Here is a 14820-nt window from a genome sequence, read left to right as displayed (position 1 = left end):
TGGCTGTTTACATAATACAAACCAATGTAGGTGGCAGCTGTCCACTTCAGATGTGGCTGGAAGCAAGCGGGCCCTAGAACCAACAGAGTGAAAGAAAGAATCTTTTTTTTTTTTTTTAATTTTTAAAAATAATTTATTTAATTTTATCTTAGTGTGAGGGTGTCAGAGCCATTGGAATCAGGATTAGAGACAGTTGTGAGCTGCCATGTGGTGGCTGGGAATTGAACCCGGGTCCTTTGGAAGAGCAGACAGTGCTCTTAACCGCTGAGCCATCTCTCCAGCCCCGAAAGAAAGAATCTTGAGCCAAATACATAGTTACTTTTCTTACCTGACAGAAGCGACTCAAGAGATGGAGGATCCGTTCTACTTCAAGGTGTCAGTCCAATGTGGCCCCAAAGGCAACATGGAGTTCATGCTGGAAGGAATGTGAAAGTAGAAAGAGTCTATCTGGAGGGCGGAGCCCAGACTTTGTGCTTTCATTTTTGTCCCTGTGATAACTACCCTGACAAAAAGAAAAGAAGAAAGGGTTTGGTTTAGCACCCAGTTCCAAGTTACTCCCATAGCCACCTTGCTGGTCCCTTTGCCAGCATGTCTATAGCTAGCTTCTTCATTGTTATTGTTATTTGAGGTACTTATTTATCTTTGTGTGTGTGAATGGTGTGCCTGAATGTCTCTATATACATCATGTATGTGCAGGGCCCACAGAGGCCTGAAAAGGACATCCCAGTGACAGCCTGGGTGTATTGCTGGGTCAAACTGACAGTCTAGAAAAATAAGAGCAAGAAGACAGAAACCAATGCTTGTTGAAACCCAGAGATTATTTTTACTGTCTAAATGTGACACAGAAAATGGAGCAATTCTGTGATTTTTCCAGTAACATGACTTCTAGGACCTTCCTCCTCCTCCTCTTTTTTTTCTTCTTCCTTCTCTCCTCCTTCCTACTGCTCTTCCCCCTTTCTGTCTCCTTCTTCTTTCTCCTCTTCCTCTTTTTCTCTCCCTATTCCTTCAACTCCCCCGTTCACTGCCCCATTAAATGCAAGCTTCCTGCAGTGTCCTCCCACTGAGTCTACAGAGCTCTGCCCTCTGCCCCACTTTCTGCCTCCTTTTGGAAGCTTCCCAGTTGCTGTGCAATTTATATGCAGTAAAATCTACTAAGTTTAAGCATGTGAGTTCTGCCGGGTGTGGTGGCTCACGCCTTTTATCCAGCACTTGGGAAGCAGAGACAGGTGAATTGCTGTGAGTTCGAGGCTAACCTGGTCTACAAAGCGAGTCTAGGACAGCTAGGATCACACAGAGAAACCTTGTCTTGAAAAAAAAAAAAAAAAAAAAAAAAAAGAATTAAGTTCCTAAGTTGTAACAAATGTGTACAGTTGTGTGACCACTACTGTCATCATGATATGGAACATGTCAACCACTTTTGCAGGTAGGAATCTTCTTTCTGTTACTATAGTTTTGCTCCTAGATTTTCAACTACTTGGGAATCTTTTATTTGTTTATTTTTTTAAGATTTATTTATTGATTATGTATACAGTGTTCTTGCCTGCATGTACACCTGCACACCAGAAGAGGGCACCAGATCTCATTATAAATGGCTGTGAGCCACCTTGTGGTTGCTGGGAATTGAACTCAGGACCTTTAGAAGAGCAGACAGTGCTCTTAACCTCTGAGCCATCTCTCCAGGCCGTACTTGGGAATCTTGCATGGTCTTTTGGAGTCAGACTTTGGCTGAACACATTGTTTTTGAGATTCTTCCTTGCTATACAACAACATATGCCCGCAGCTCATTCTACAGCTTAACTGCTGCATGATATTTTATATTTTAGATGTGCAAATATTTGTGTACCCAGTCACAAGTTGATGGACATTTGGGTTGTTTCCAGAGTTTTGCTGTCACAGATAAAGCTGTTATAAATGTTTGTGTACACATTCTGTGTGAACATATGCATTTTCTATTTCTCTTGGGCAAACATCTAGGAGGAGGGCTGCCGAGCTGTGTAAACAATATAGATTGAACTTTACAAGGAACTGTCCCGACTGTTGTCCAAAGTAAGCGCAACATGGTGATTCTCTATCAGTGATACTTGGCAGCTGCAAACATGCCACATGCTTGTCAACACATGTGATTATGTCTTTTTCACCATAGTTATTTCATTGCCTGTGGAGTGATGTTTTTGGGTAGGTTTTCTTTATTTCTTTTTGGTTTTGGTTTATTATATTTTATTTGGTGTGTGCATTTGTGTATGTGTGTGGTATATGCACTTGCAAAGATCAGAGGATGATCTTGTATGTCTTCCTCCATTGTTTTCTATGTTGTTGTACTGACACAGGGTCTCAGTGAACTGGTAGCATATGGGTTTGGCCAGGCTAGTTGGCCACTGAACTGCTGGCATCTGCCTGTGTCTGCTCCCTCACTATGGTTACACATATGTATAGCCATGCCCAGCTTTTGTTACATGGGTCCTGGAGAGTCATACTCAGGTTCTATCTAGCCCAGGCTATCCTGAAACTTTCTCTTTTTTTTTTCCCATTTTTTGTTTGTTTGTTTTCTGAGCCAGGGTTTCTCTGTGTAGCCTTGGCTGTCCTAGACTCACTTTGTAGACCAGGCTGGCCTCTTAACTCACCCCAATTCTCCTGCCTCTGCCTCCTGAGTGCTGGGATTAAAGGCATGAGCCACTACACCTTGTCATCCTGAAACTAAGTAGCCTAGGATAGCCTTGAACTCTTGGCAATTCTGTGCCTCAGACTCCAGAGTGCTGAGATTAGGGTAGCTTTAGTTTACATTTTTCTTTTTCTTTTTTTGGTTTTTTGAGATAGGGTTTCTCTGTGTAATAGCCCTGTCTGTCTGTCTTGAAACTCTTTGTAAACCAGGCTGGCCCCAAATGCACAGAGATCTGCCTGCCTCTGCCTCCCAAGGATTTGCATTTTCTTAATAATGAGAGGTGTTAGGAATCCCGCCCCCCAAACAATCACTGTTTATTAACTAACCAGATTATAAAATATCATGGGCGGCACCTTAGTCCATTTGTCTAATAAGCCTGCTTATCTGCTCTTCCCTGTTGCCAGCATCTCCATCTTCCACATGAGTTATCTTTTTCTTCATTCTACCATATGGAGAAGGGCCACAGGAAATTATTCATTTCCTTCACTTGTTTTCCGACTGTATAGATTTCATGAATTAGATCCTCCATGCAGATGATGCCATGTTCACCAAGAGATGAGCAGTTAAGGCAATCTGTCAAGGCAACTAGCTTCTCATTGATTTTGCCGTAGCTATGCTTGCAAATGAGCTCATTTACTGACTTCATGTTGGGATACCCCTGTGCAATGTGGTTGTGTGACAAAACTTCCTGGGGAGATTTAATTCACATACCCACTCAGCCAAGAGTAGGGAACCAATGACAGACCAAAGTACAAATAACACCAAAGTTTAGCTTGGTGAACCAATGAGTTTTAATTGGGATTACTTACAGGAATTTGGGTGTCATTGTCCCAACCCACAGAACAGTCAACAGGAGACCCTAGAAATGGAGGGGAAAGGGGACAAGGAGGGGTGCAAGAAATGTAGACAAGACAGGTTTCTGATCAAGTCTCGTTCATTGAAAATCCTCACAGAGCTTTTATGGGGTTACTGGGACAGGGGTATTTGCATAAGTGAGATTGCTATAGATATACAACTGTAAAATGCTTCAGCAGTTATCTACTTTTACAGCTGCTCTAACCACAGAAGGGGAAAAGTTGTAAAGGGCCTGGTTAGTCAAGCAAACAACTCTCGGAGGTGCTGTTCCCAGAACAGGGTGGCCTCAGGGGCAGCTGGCCTTTATCTGCTCTTACCAGTAGTCTTACTGGAAAAGGCAGTTTATAGCCAGAATGAAGCAGCTCTTACTATGAACTCAGGGGTCTTAGAATGACTGTCCCCCACAGATCCCCCTTTTTTAATATACATTTTAAAGCTGGATGGGTGGTCCAGGCCTGTCTTAGGCTGCATCAGCCTCATTAGACCATTCCTTACCCGTCAGCAAGGGGCGAACAGCTTGATGTCTTTGAAAATTGGTTGACATCTCTTGTCTTAGGTTGGATACGGTCCCGATTGTGCATAGTCCTGGCATAGGCTCTGGATCCCCTGGTGCCCTCCATAACCTGTCATTGGGTACAAGGGTAACCTTTTTGACCCTTGGCCCTGTCTTAGGTGGGGTTACCCTGGGTATGGCCTGCTATTCCTCTGAATAGCCTCAGTCTGCAAGCTCCAGCCTGTGATAATGGACCTGTATAGGTTTTGCCCGTATGGCACTGACCTGTTGTTTGACAAAGGTCATGAGTTTGTTAAAGAAAAAGGGTCCTAGTGATAGTAATATTAATAATCCAAGCAAGGGGCCTAAAAGGGAGAGAAGATATGGGAAGAATCCATGGAGCCCATTCCAAGAGAGATTATCTAGGAGCTCTTTTTGCCACTTTTCCAGGTCTTCTTGCAGCTTTTTAATCTTATCTCGAATGATCTCAGACTTATTAGTATAGAAACAGCACTTCTTCTCCGACCTCGGGATCATCAGCAAACTCATCCATGCGAGCATCCACTTGACGCACAAGTCTCTCAGGCAGCCAGCATGCAGCATCATGTTCCTGTGAGAAAACCCAAACAGAGCCTCCACCCCATGTTAATACAGGGTGGGGTCCATTCCACTGTCCAGTTAAAGGATCCTTCCATGTCACTCTAGCGAAGGATGACTGAGTATTGCTGTGCCAGAATCGATCGGCTGCAGAATTTCCTTTGGCACCAAGCAGTAAAAAAAATAGGCCGGGCGTGGTGGCACATGCCTTTAATCCCAGCACTTGGGAGGCAGAGACAGGCGGATTGCTGTGAGTTCGAGGCCAGCCTGGTCTACAAAGCTAGCTCAGGACAGCCAAGGCTAACACAGAGAGACTCTGTCTTGAGAAACAAAAACAAAACAAAACAAAACAAAAAAATTAAAATAAAGAGAACATGGTTCAAAGCATTTTAAGTGATTGGAGTTAAAGTTCTCCCTTCTTTACTTTTTGTAAATAGGTTTTTATGGTAGAATGAGCTCATTCAACCGTACCTTGTCCTTGAAGATTATAAGGAATACCTATAATATGCTTTATGGAAAGAGTCACAAAATTTTTGAAACGCTTTGCTAACATACCCTGAGCCATTATCTGTCTTGATAGCCTTAGGCACACCAGTATGAGAAAAGGCAGACATACTGTGAGCAATTACATTCTTTGTGGCTTCTCCAGATTGGAGAGAAGCAATTAAATATCCCGAATATGTATCTATAGACACATGGACGTATTTTAACTTTCCAAATTCAGAGATATGAGTAACATCCATTTGCCAAAGTTGGTTAGGGACCAGTTCTCTGGGATTAACTCCCAGATGTGGTACAGGAAGAAACTGAGGACATGTGGAACATGCCTTCACAATGGCTCAAGATTGCTCTTTAGTAATCCTATATTGAAGTCTTAGACTTGAGCTATTAATATGATGTAAATTATGAGCTTCTTGATCCTTTTCTATATTTGTAAGGCATATGAAATTTTTGATGGTTGCATCTTTTAATGCATTACCTATAGCCAAAGGTCCAGGCAAATCAGTGTGAGCTCTTAAATGTCCTATAAAAAGAGGATGTTTTCTCTTTAGAATGCCTGTCTAGATTTGAGAAAATAATCCACTAGCCCAAGATTGGGGTTGGATTTGTCCTGTAGTTTCTAGGTGAGGAACTGCCTCTGCTATATCTGAATATAAATTAATGGAACAAAAGGCATAATGTTGGAAAACAGCTACTGCCTGCAGCTCAGCAATTTGAGCAGACTTAGTAGTAGTAGGAATAACATACGTCTGTCCTTCTACTACGTAACTAGCTCTTCCATTAGAAGATCCATCAGTAAAAATCAGCAAACCATCTCTCACAGGCTGAAATTGAGTTATCTTAGGAAAAATAACTGGATGTTTATTTTTAAAGTGGAGAAGCCTATTAGAAGGAAAATGGTTATCTATATCTACAAAGGGAGTCCAGGACAGCCAAGGCTAGACAGGGAAACCCTGTCTTGAAAAAAAACAAAAAGCAAGCAAACAAACAAAAACCAAAAAAACATGTTGGCAGGCGCAGAAAGAGACCAAGACAGTGGGCCTGGCTTGAGCGTCTGAAACCTCAAAGCCCACCTCCAGTGATACACTTCCCCCAACAAGGTCATACCTCCTAATAGTGCTGCTCCCTGGTGACCAAGCATTCAAATCTCAAAGACTATGGAGGCCTTTTTTATTCAAACCACCATAATGAGTGAGGGATTACCTATAGGAGCAGAATTTACTCATCACCAAAGCCCACCCCAGTTTGAGTGATAGCTCACAGAAGCTAGGAACTTGGTGCATACTACAGGCAGCTCAACAGGTTGAAGAGTGTCCTTTCTAAGTGACTCTGCTCTAAACCCCTTTCTTGCCTGGCTTCTGCTTCTTCCAGAGTCTCAGAGTCTTCTTTGCAGCTTGGCTCCTCTGAGTGTCTTCTCTGCAGCTCTTATTTCTTACTCTGACAGGAAGTAGGCCATTGAATCTGGTCAGTTTCAGGGACTTCTTGAAACTATTTTGAGTTGTTTACATTTCTGTTTAAGGAGGTCCCTGAAGGACAGAATGTTTCAATCTGGAGGAAACTGTTACCTAATAAATGTGATAATACTCAATGTCAGTTGAAGCCTTGCAGAACTTTACAAAGATGCAATTGAAGATCTGGCACAGAGGCTGCAATAGTTTGTGGATTACACCACTGATACCTCAGATTCTAATGACCAGTGCCAATTTTGGTTCTGTAGGTACATAGACGTTTCTAGCTTTTCTTGCCATCCTAGCTATGCCAATCTCAATCCCGTATAATCTGCCTATTGGTTCCCTGTGACAGTGCTTTGCTTTTTCGTAGCTGAGCTTCCTCATGACTGTTGGAAGTATCTTTAAGGCAAACTTCTTCCCAAGGCGCTTCAACGCTGCAAAATTCTTTCATTTTTTCTTAAGGGTGTCTGGCCCAGCAGGAACCTTTTTCTTCTCTGGTACAGCCTCCAGAGGCCCAGCTGGAAGAAGAGCTGTTAGGGATCTCTTCATGTGGACTTGCACGGCTGTGCTGCCTGCTGTCTGTCCCTTCCCTTCTCTCTGGCTGTTTTACTGTGCAGTAGGGCAGGTGTGCCTTGACTTAGACTATATGACGATAGAGCCTCATGCCCATAAACCCATCTTAAGAGGAGAAGTTTGTAAACTAAAAATGCATGCAACACACTAACCCACTATGCTGGTTAGCTTAGTACATCACACAGAGTGTCCCTCTGTTTTCTCGCAGCCTTGGTGTTCGGAGCCAGCCCGGGGTCATTCAAGGCTAAAAGAGTCTACTGGCTGTGGAAAGATACTGATGCCCCATTCCAAAGCTAACTTCCTCCTTTCAGCCTCTGCAGATGTTGTTTAACAAGTTAGAGATAGTTAGCTAAGATAGAAATTGTTCCGAGAAAAACCACAGGATGTTCCCCTGATGGTATTAGCTGGAGACATTCTCGTGCCCCCCCCCTACTGCTTAGTTCCTGCCTCCACCCTATATAAGCTTCTGTTTTTGATTCAATAAACGGACCTTGATAGGAACGCTACTTGGTCTCGCCACTTTCTTTCCCATCTCATCCCTCAGGTATGGCTCCCCGCGCGACCCCATAATTACTGGTCCTGCTGGACGGGACAAGTGGCGCCCAACGAGGTGAGAGCCCTCTACTGAGACAGAGACCCTTCGTGGGCAATAGTTCAAGTCTCTCGCTGCGGTCAAACTGAAAGTACCTCCGATTGTCTCCGGTGCGGGCTTGCCGCTCACAGGACCTCTCCGCACTTTGGTAAGTGTTCATCTCTGTCAATACAATGGGTAAAAGTCTCTCGAAGGAGGCGCAATTTATTCGCCACCTTAAAACTTGTCTCAGGGAAAGAGGAGTTAGAGTTGAGAAAAAAGACCTTGTACGTTTTTTCTTATTTGTTTCCCAAGCCTGTCCCTGGTTTGTCATTGATGGTCCTACTATTAATTAATTACTTTTTTTGTTTTTGTTTTGTTTTTTGAGACAGAGTTTCTCTGTGTAGCCTTGGCTGTCCTGGACTCTCTTTGTAGACCAGGCTGGCCTCGAACTCACAGGGATCCACCTGCCTCTGCCTCCTGAGGGCTGGGATCAAAGGCGTGTGCCACCACCGCCTGGCAATGGTCCTACTATTAATCCTGAGACTATTCCTCTTCAAACTTTTAGTTACTGGACTTTAATTAAAGATATTATCTCTTCTGATGCCCCTGACATTTCTTCCGCGGTTGCTTCAGCTGAGGCCTTTATTCAGCCCTTATCTCATTCCGCCTCCTTGGCCTCCCTGGAGTCGCATGGCTCCAAGTCGTTACAGTCCCTAAAATCCCCCTGTCCCTCTGTTGTCGTAGACATGGGGGATGACCCTCCCACCTCCAATAAGCCTTTATATCCTTCCCTGTCCATGTTCTCTCTGGCGGATGATGCCCCCACAGACCAGGGCCCTGCAACCCAGGCTTATCCTGTTGTTAAGACAGTCCCCACCTCGGATGATTTAAGCCCCTCTGAGGAAGCTACCTTAGAGGAAGAGGCTGCCAAGTACCATAACCCAGGTTGGCCACCCCTTTCCTGCCCGCCCCCTTATCGGCCCCCTCCCTTTATTGCCCCCACACTTCAGCCTCACCTTCCCGGTAAATACTCCTTACATTTGGCTAAAGGCAACTTAAAACTACAGATTCAAGACCTTAAAGAGGTTCTTAGTCTTCAAAAAGAATACTCTGAACTTTCTATGGAGGTCCAATCCCTCCAAGATGCCCTCCGACAAGCTCTTCTACCGCCCGCCCCCACGACAGGGGCCACAATTCAGCGCCCCAGGGCCCCCTCTAAAAAACGCCCTATGCTAGTGTTTCCTGTGATGACCCGGCTTCAAGCCAATTCCAGAGAGTTTTCCAGTGCCGAGGCCTCTACTGAGGATTCTCCGCCACAGGGTGACGAGACGGCCGATGATTTAGAAGATACTGGTGGTCATGGCTCAGATGATGAGGAACAGGGGGGCTCTGACCTCTCCCCTTCAGACCCCAATCCAACTTTTAAGCCCCTAAAATTCAAGATCCTAAAGGATCTCCATAGTGAGGTTAAAAACTACGGGCCCACCGCTCCTTTTACTCTTTCTCTGCTCGATTCTCTTGCCCCCCAGGGCTACCTCGTCCCAGGAGAATGGCTCAAACTTGGCCAATCGGTCCTCCAGCGTGGACAATATTTACTCCAGAAAGCTGATTTCATGGACTGCTGTCACGAAACGGCAAAAAATAATCAAAGAAAATCCACTTCTTCTTCCTGGACTTTTGATAAATTAACAGGGCAGGGCCGCTATTCTTCAGAAACAAAGCAAGCGGCATTACCTCCTGGGCTTCTTGCCCAAGTTAAAAATGCAGCCTTGGGGGCATGGCGCACTCTATCAGGGAAGGGTTCTCTTATCACCCCGTTAAACAAAGTAGTTCAGGGCCCCCATGAACCTTACAGTGATTTCATTGCACGTCTATTTGAGACCGCAGAGAGAGTCTTGGGCCCAGACGAATCTGAAAATAAGCTTTTAAAACAGCTTGCTTATGAAAATGCTAGTAGTGCTTGTAAAACCGCCTTGCGCGGTCATATGAGGGGTAAGGATATTAATGATTATATCAGACTCTGTGCTGATGTTGACCCCTTTGCCCATAAAGTATCCCAAAGTGCATATCTGGCAATAGGAGCTGCCCTCCAGGCGGCCCATTCTGGCCCCAGGACCTGTTTCTGCTGTAAGCAGCCCAGTCATTTTGCTAGACAATGCCCTGTCTCGGCGGCCACCACCGGTCTCCCCGACAATGCGCCTTCGCCTCCCTCGAGCGCTGCACCAGCAACTGTTTGCCCGCGCTGTAAACGCGGAAAACATTGGGCAAACCTTTGCCGTTCCAAAACCGATATTCAAGGTAATCCCTTGCCTCTACTGCAGGGAAACGGATGGAGGGGCCAGACCCGGGCCCCGAGACCCATACCTTTTTGCCCAGCCTCGGGGACACAGACAGGCTCGACGCAATCAGTCCCCCTACAATCAGCCCCACCTCCTTGCTCTGCCGAGCCACTGCAGGGAGCGCAGGACTGGACCTGTGTAGCTCCACCGACACAATATTGACCCCTGAAGACAGTGTCCAGGCCCTCCCTACTGGGATATGTGGGCCTCCACCCCAAGATATGTTCTTTCTTATTCTTGGCAGAGCTCAAGGGTTTGACTGTTCACCCCTCCATTGTAGACAATGATTATACTGGGGAAATAAACGTATTGGTCAGTGCTCCCTCTGGCCCCATGACTATTGCTAAGGGACAGAGATTGGCCCAAATCAGGTCTTACAAAACCAGCGGTCTGATACTGATGCACGCCACCCAACAGCCACTGTTACACCCCACACTACCCTGTTTCAACCCACCATACCTCCCGGTCCCTCACCTTCTCTTAATATATCCTGACATGGTTAATGAATCCTGGTCTGCCCTGCACTCTGTCCGTCCCCAACCTTGCATATGATTGTTGGTATGTTATCATGCTTCCCCACCCCCCCCCCTTTTTATGAAGGGCATTGCTATCTTGGCAATCTTACTGCCTACAACGGACTCTTCCCTGGTTTGCTGGAACCCGGAGGCCAGGGAAGGCATGACCCTGGCCCAAGTTTCAGGTCTGGGGCTCTGCATCAAGGGACCCAGGATGCATTTACCCTCCATTATTTGCTCTTTGTGTAATCAGACCCTTAAGGTCAGTGGCGGCTCCACCTACCTGGTAGCCCCAAATGATACCTATTTGGCATGTTCCACTGGCCTAACCCCGTTTATTGTGGTACAGTCCTTCTTACGCCAACATGATTACTGTGTGCTTGTTCAACTACTCCGCCGATTAACAGTTTATTCAACAGATGAATTTCTCCACCTCTGGACTTCTCTGGGTACACCATCCAGGGTCGAGCACGAGCCTATTACGGCCGCAACCATCGCCATCCTACTGGGGCTTGGAACCATAGGGGCTGGGACAGGCATCTCCTCCCTGGTGTTCTCCAACCAAAACTACCATCAACTTAGCGCAGCCATAAATCAAGATATTGCTGAAATACAGACTGCTATGGCTGCCTTAAAAGAGTCCCTCTCCTCCCTCGAGGAGGTGGTTCTCCAAAACAGGCGTGTTTTCACAACAGGGGGGATTATGTGCAGCACTCAAAGAAGAATGCTGTTTCTATACCGATAAAACCGGGATCGTAGAAGATAGCATGAGGAAGGTCAGAGAAAGTCTAGAAAATCGCAAGCGGGAGCGAGATAGAGCTGAATCCTGGTATAAAAATTGGTTTTCTGCTTCCCCTCTTCTGACTACCCTCCTCCCTTCGCTGCTGGGACCTCTTATAGGGGTCTTACTACTAAAATCTTTTGGACCGTGGGCTTTCAGAAAGATTACTGACTTTGTCAAATGCCAGATAGACTCTGCCATAAAGGGACCCACCCATGTGGAGGTTCATTACCACAGGCTCGAACGACTCGACCCCGAGGCGAAAGACTATGCCGCCCCGATAATGCGGCTAAAAGTGGCCTCGACTTCAACAAACTGAGACCTAAGGGCTTGAGTCGATTGTTCACTTGAGAGGGTGCGAGGCTAAGCACTGTAGGGAACCATGCCAGACACCTCGGTAGGTTCCTGAGGAGCACGCCTGACTGCATACAAGATGTCGCGCATAAAGGATGTTACTATCCTTTCCCTGTCCTGCGCAAACGTGTCTGGGAGGTTGGGGACATGTGTGACCTGAAAAAAATGGCCACGCATTGACCTCTGAATGCAACGCCCACCTCGAGGGGGTCAGGGCCTCTACTCTTCCCCTCTCCCTCTCACTCGCATATCTCCCTCTCCCTCTCACTCTCCCTCTCCCCTCTCCCTATCCCTCTCCCCTCTCCCTCTCCCCTCTCCCCTCTCCCTCTCCTCCCTCTTCCTCTCTCTCTCTCTCTCTCTCTCTCTCTCTCTCTCTCTCTCTCTGCTTCTACTTAATAAAGAAGGGGGAGATGTTCGGAGCCAGCCCGGGGTCATTCAAGGCTAAAAGAGTCTACTGGCTATGGAAAGATACTGATGCCCCATTCCAAAGCTAACTTCCTCCTTTCAGCCTCTGCAGATGTTGTTTAGCAGGTTAGCTCGGGACTTTCCGAGAGATAGTTAGAGATAGTTAGCTAAGATAAGATAGAAATTGTTCTGGGAAAAACCACAGAATGTTCCCCTGATGGTATTAGCTGGAGACATTCTCGTGCCCCCCCCCCCACTGCTTAGTTCCTGCCTCCACCCCATATAAGCTTCTGTTTTTGATTCAATAAACGGACCTTGATAGGAGCGCTACTTGGTCTCGCCTCTTTCTTTTCCGTCTCATCCCTCAGGTATGGCTCCCCTTGCAACCCCGTAATTACTGGTCCTGCTGGATGGGACATCTTGGGGTGACTTTCACCTAGTATTGTAGGCCAGGAAAAGACAAATGTTCAGAATGTGATTTGGTTGCTACTGAATGCCTGTCACTTTCACACGATTAGAGAATTAAAATGTCACACCAAACTGTCAGAAGTTCTGACCATCTGCATTTGTAAGGTAGGGCAGGATGGAAGGGAAGAAGTCAAGTTAAAAATTCAAGTATTTGGCAGGCAGATCTCTGTGAGTTCAAAGCCAGCCTGGTCTACAGAGTGATTCCAGGACAGCCAGGGCTACACACAGAGAAAACCCTGTCTCAAAAAACTTAAAAAAGAAAAATTCAAGTATTTGGTGGACAGAGAGTGTGGCTCAGTGGTAGTGTACTTGCTTAGCTTGCCTAAGATTCTGCGTTCGCACCTTAGTACTGCAAGAAAAAGTGTGAAAAAATAATTATTGACCATTTTTGCAGATAGCAGATTTGATACATTTTTTAGTAGAGACACGTGGAAGGAATGTGACCTTGCCTCAGGCTGGGCCCAAGGTGAAAGCAGTCTTGGGTGGCTTGACCCCACTGAGATCCCACTGAGATAAAGATCTTAGAGATCTTTATCAGAGAGAGAGGAAGTTTCAGCCCAAGACAAAAGACAGGCTCCTGCGACTCCACCAGGGGTATTATATTGCAAAAAGGACCATCAGTTAGGAGGAAAAGGACATTGGGGAACCAAGGTGAGAGAGATCAGAGGTTCCTGACCACTGTGTGGGGAGCAGCCGGGGAGAAGAGGGCGAAGAACGTGTGGACCTCTTCTGTCAGGTAGAGGAGAAACCCGGAGAATTACACCAAGGGATTCACCCTGTGGAACTGATACCCAGAAGGTTTCATTCTTGTTCTCCTTAATCTCTTTCCCCTCCTGTTTAGGATAGTTGGATTCTAAGGAAGATACCTTTGTTTAATAAGTTCATAATAAAGTTTAATTGTTAAAGAAACAGAGCCAACAGAGACATTAGTGTTTAGTGCTTTGTGAGTGTGTGTGTGTGTGTGTGTGTGTGTATGCATGAGTGTATGTCTATGCCTTATGCCTATGTGGAGGTCAGAAATCAGCCTCAGGTGTGGCTCCTCAGGAGCTTTGACCTGTTTGTTTGTTTGGTTGGTTTGTTTTTCAAGACAGGGTTTCTTTGTATAGCCTTGGCTGTCCTGGACTCATTCTGTAGACCAGGCTGGCCTTGAACTCAGAGATCTGCCTGCCTCTGTCTCCCAAGTGCTGGGATTAAAGGCCTGTGCCACCACTGTCCAGCTGCTTTCACCATTTTATGAGGCAGGTTCTCTCGTTGCAACCTGGGACTCACTGATTAGACCAGGCTAGCTGACCAGCGAGTTCCAGGGATCTGGCCCTCTTTTTACCTATTGGCATATTGAAAGTAGGAGTTTTTAGCTGGGCCTGGTGGCGCACACCTTTAATTCCAGCACTTGGGAGGCAGAGACAGTTGGATCACTGTGAGTTCGAGGCCAGCCTGGTCTACAAACGAAGTGCAGGACAGCCAAGATTACACAGAGAGAAACCCTGTCTTGAAAAAAAGAAAGAAAGAAAGGTTTGGGTTTTTTTGTTTTGTTTTGCGCAGTGGAAGGGATTAGAGACAGGGTTTCTCTGTTATACAGAGCCCTGCCTATCCTGGACTCCCTTTGTAGAACAGGCTGGCCTCGAATTCACAGAGGTCCACCTGCCTCTGCCTACAGAGTGCTGGAATTAGAAGCATGCACCCCCATGCCCCAATGAAGTAGGGTCTTAACTATGTAGTCTATACTTGCCTTGAACTTATTAAATGGCCCAGGCTTGGAACTTGTCATTCTCCTGCCTCAACTTCTCCAGTGCTGGGTTGGGATCACAGACATGCTCTAAATTCTTCTTCTTCTTCTTCTTCTTCTTCTTCTTCTTCTTCTTCTTCTTCTTCTTCTTCTTCCTCCTCCTCCTCCTCCTCCTCCTCCTCCTCCTCCTCCTCCTCTTCCTTCTCCTCCTCTTTCTTTCTTCTTCTTTTTCCAAGACAGGGTTTCTCTGTGTGTCCTTGGCTGTCCCGGACTTGCTTTGTAGGCCAGCCTGGCCTCGGAATCACAGAGATCTACCTGCCTCTGCCCCCTCGACTGCTGGGATTACAGGCATGTGTCACTGTCCAGCTTCTACATTTCTTCTTATAAAAGGTTTTGAGAATTGATTCTGTACTAACAACCAGAATATCAAATTTCTGTGTTTCTGGTCACCCAAATGATGACAAAACATAAAATTCCAGCAGATGGCGCCAAGGTCCACCTTTTTCCCACCCCCACCCCCACCCCTCTA

At 46.1% G+C, this 14820-nt stretch overlaps 1 pseudogene; it reads right to left on the bottom strand.

The window, feature by feature from the left end:
* Positions 1-3013: 3013 nt before the first annotated feature.
* On the bottom strand, positions 3014-7105 carry LOC127186896 (60S ribosomal protein L7-like; annotated as a pseudogene).
* Between the last annotated feature and the right edge of the window lie 7715 nt (positions 7106-14820).

This window comes from Acomys russatus, chromosome 3 (assembly GCF_903995435.1).
Source record: "Acomys russatus chromosome 3, mAcoRus1.1, whole genome shotgun sequence".
Classification (NCBI taxonomy): Eukaryota; Metazoa; Chordata; class Mammalia; order Rodentia; family Muridae; genus Acomys; species Acomys russatus.
The sequence above is the reverse complement of the archived record's forward strand: the minus strand, read 5'-3'. Positions and strand labels throughout refer to the sequence as shown.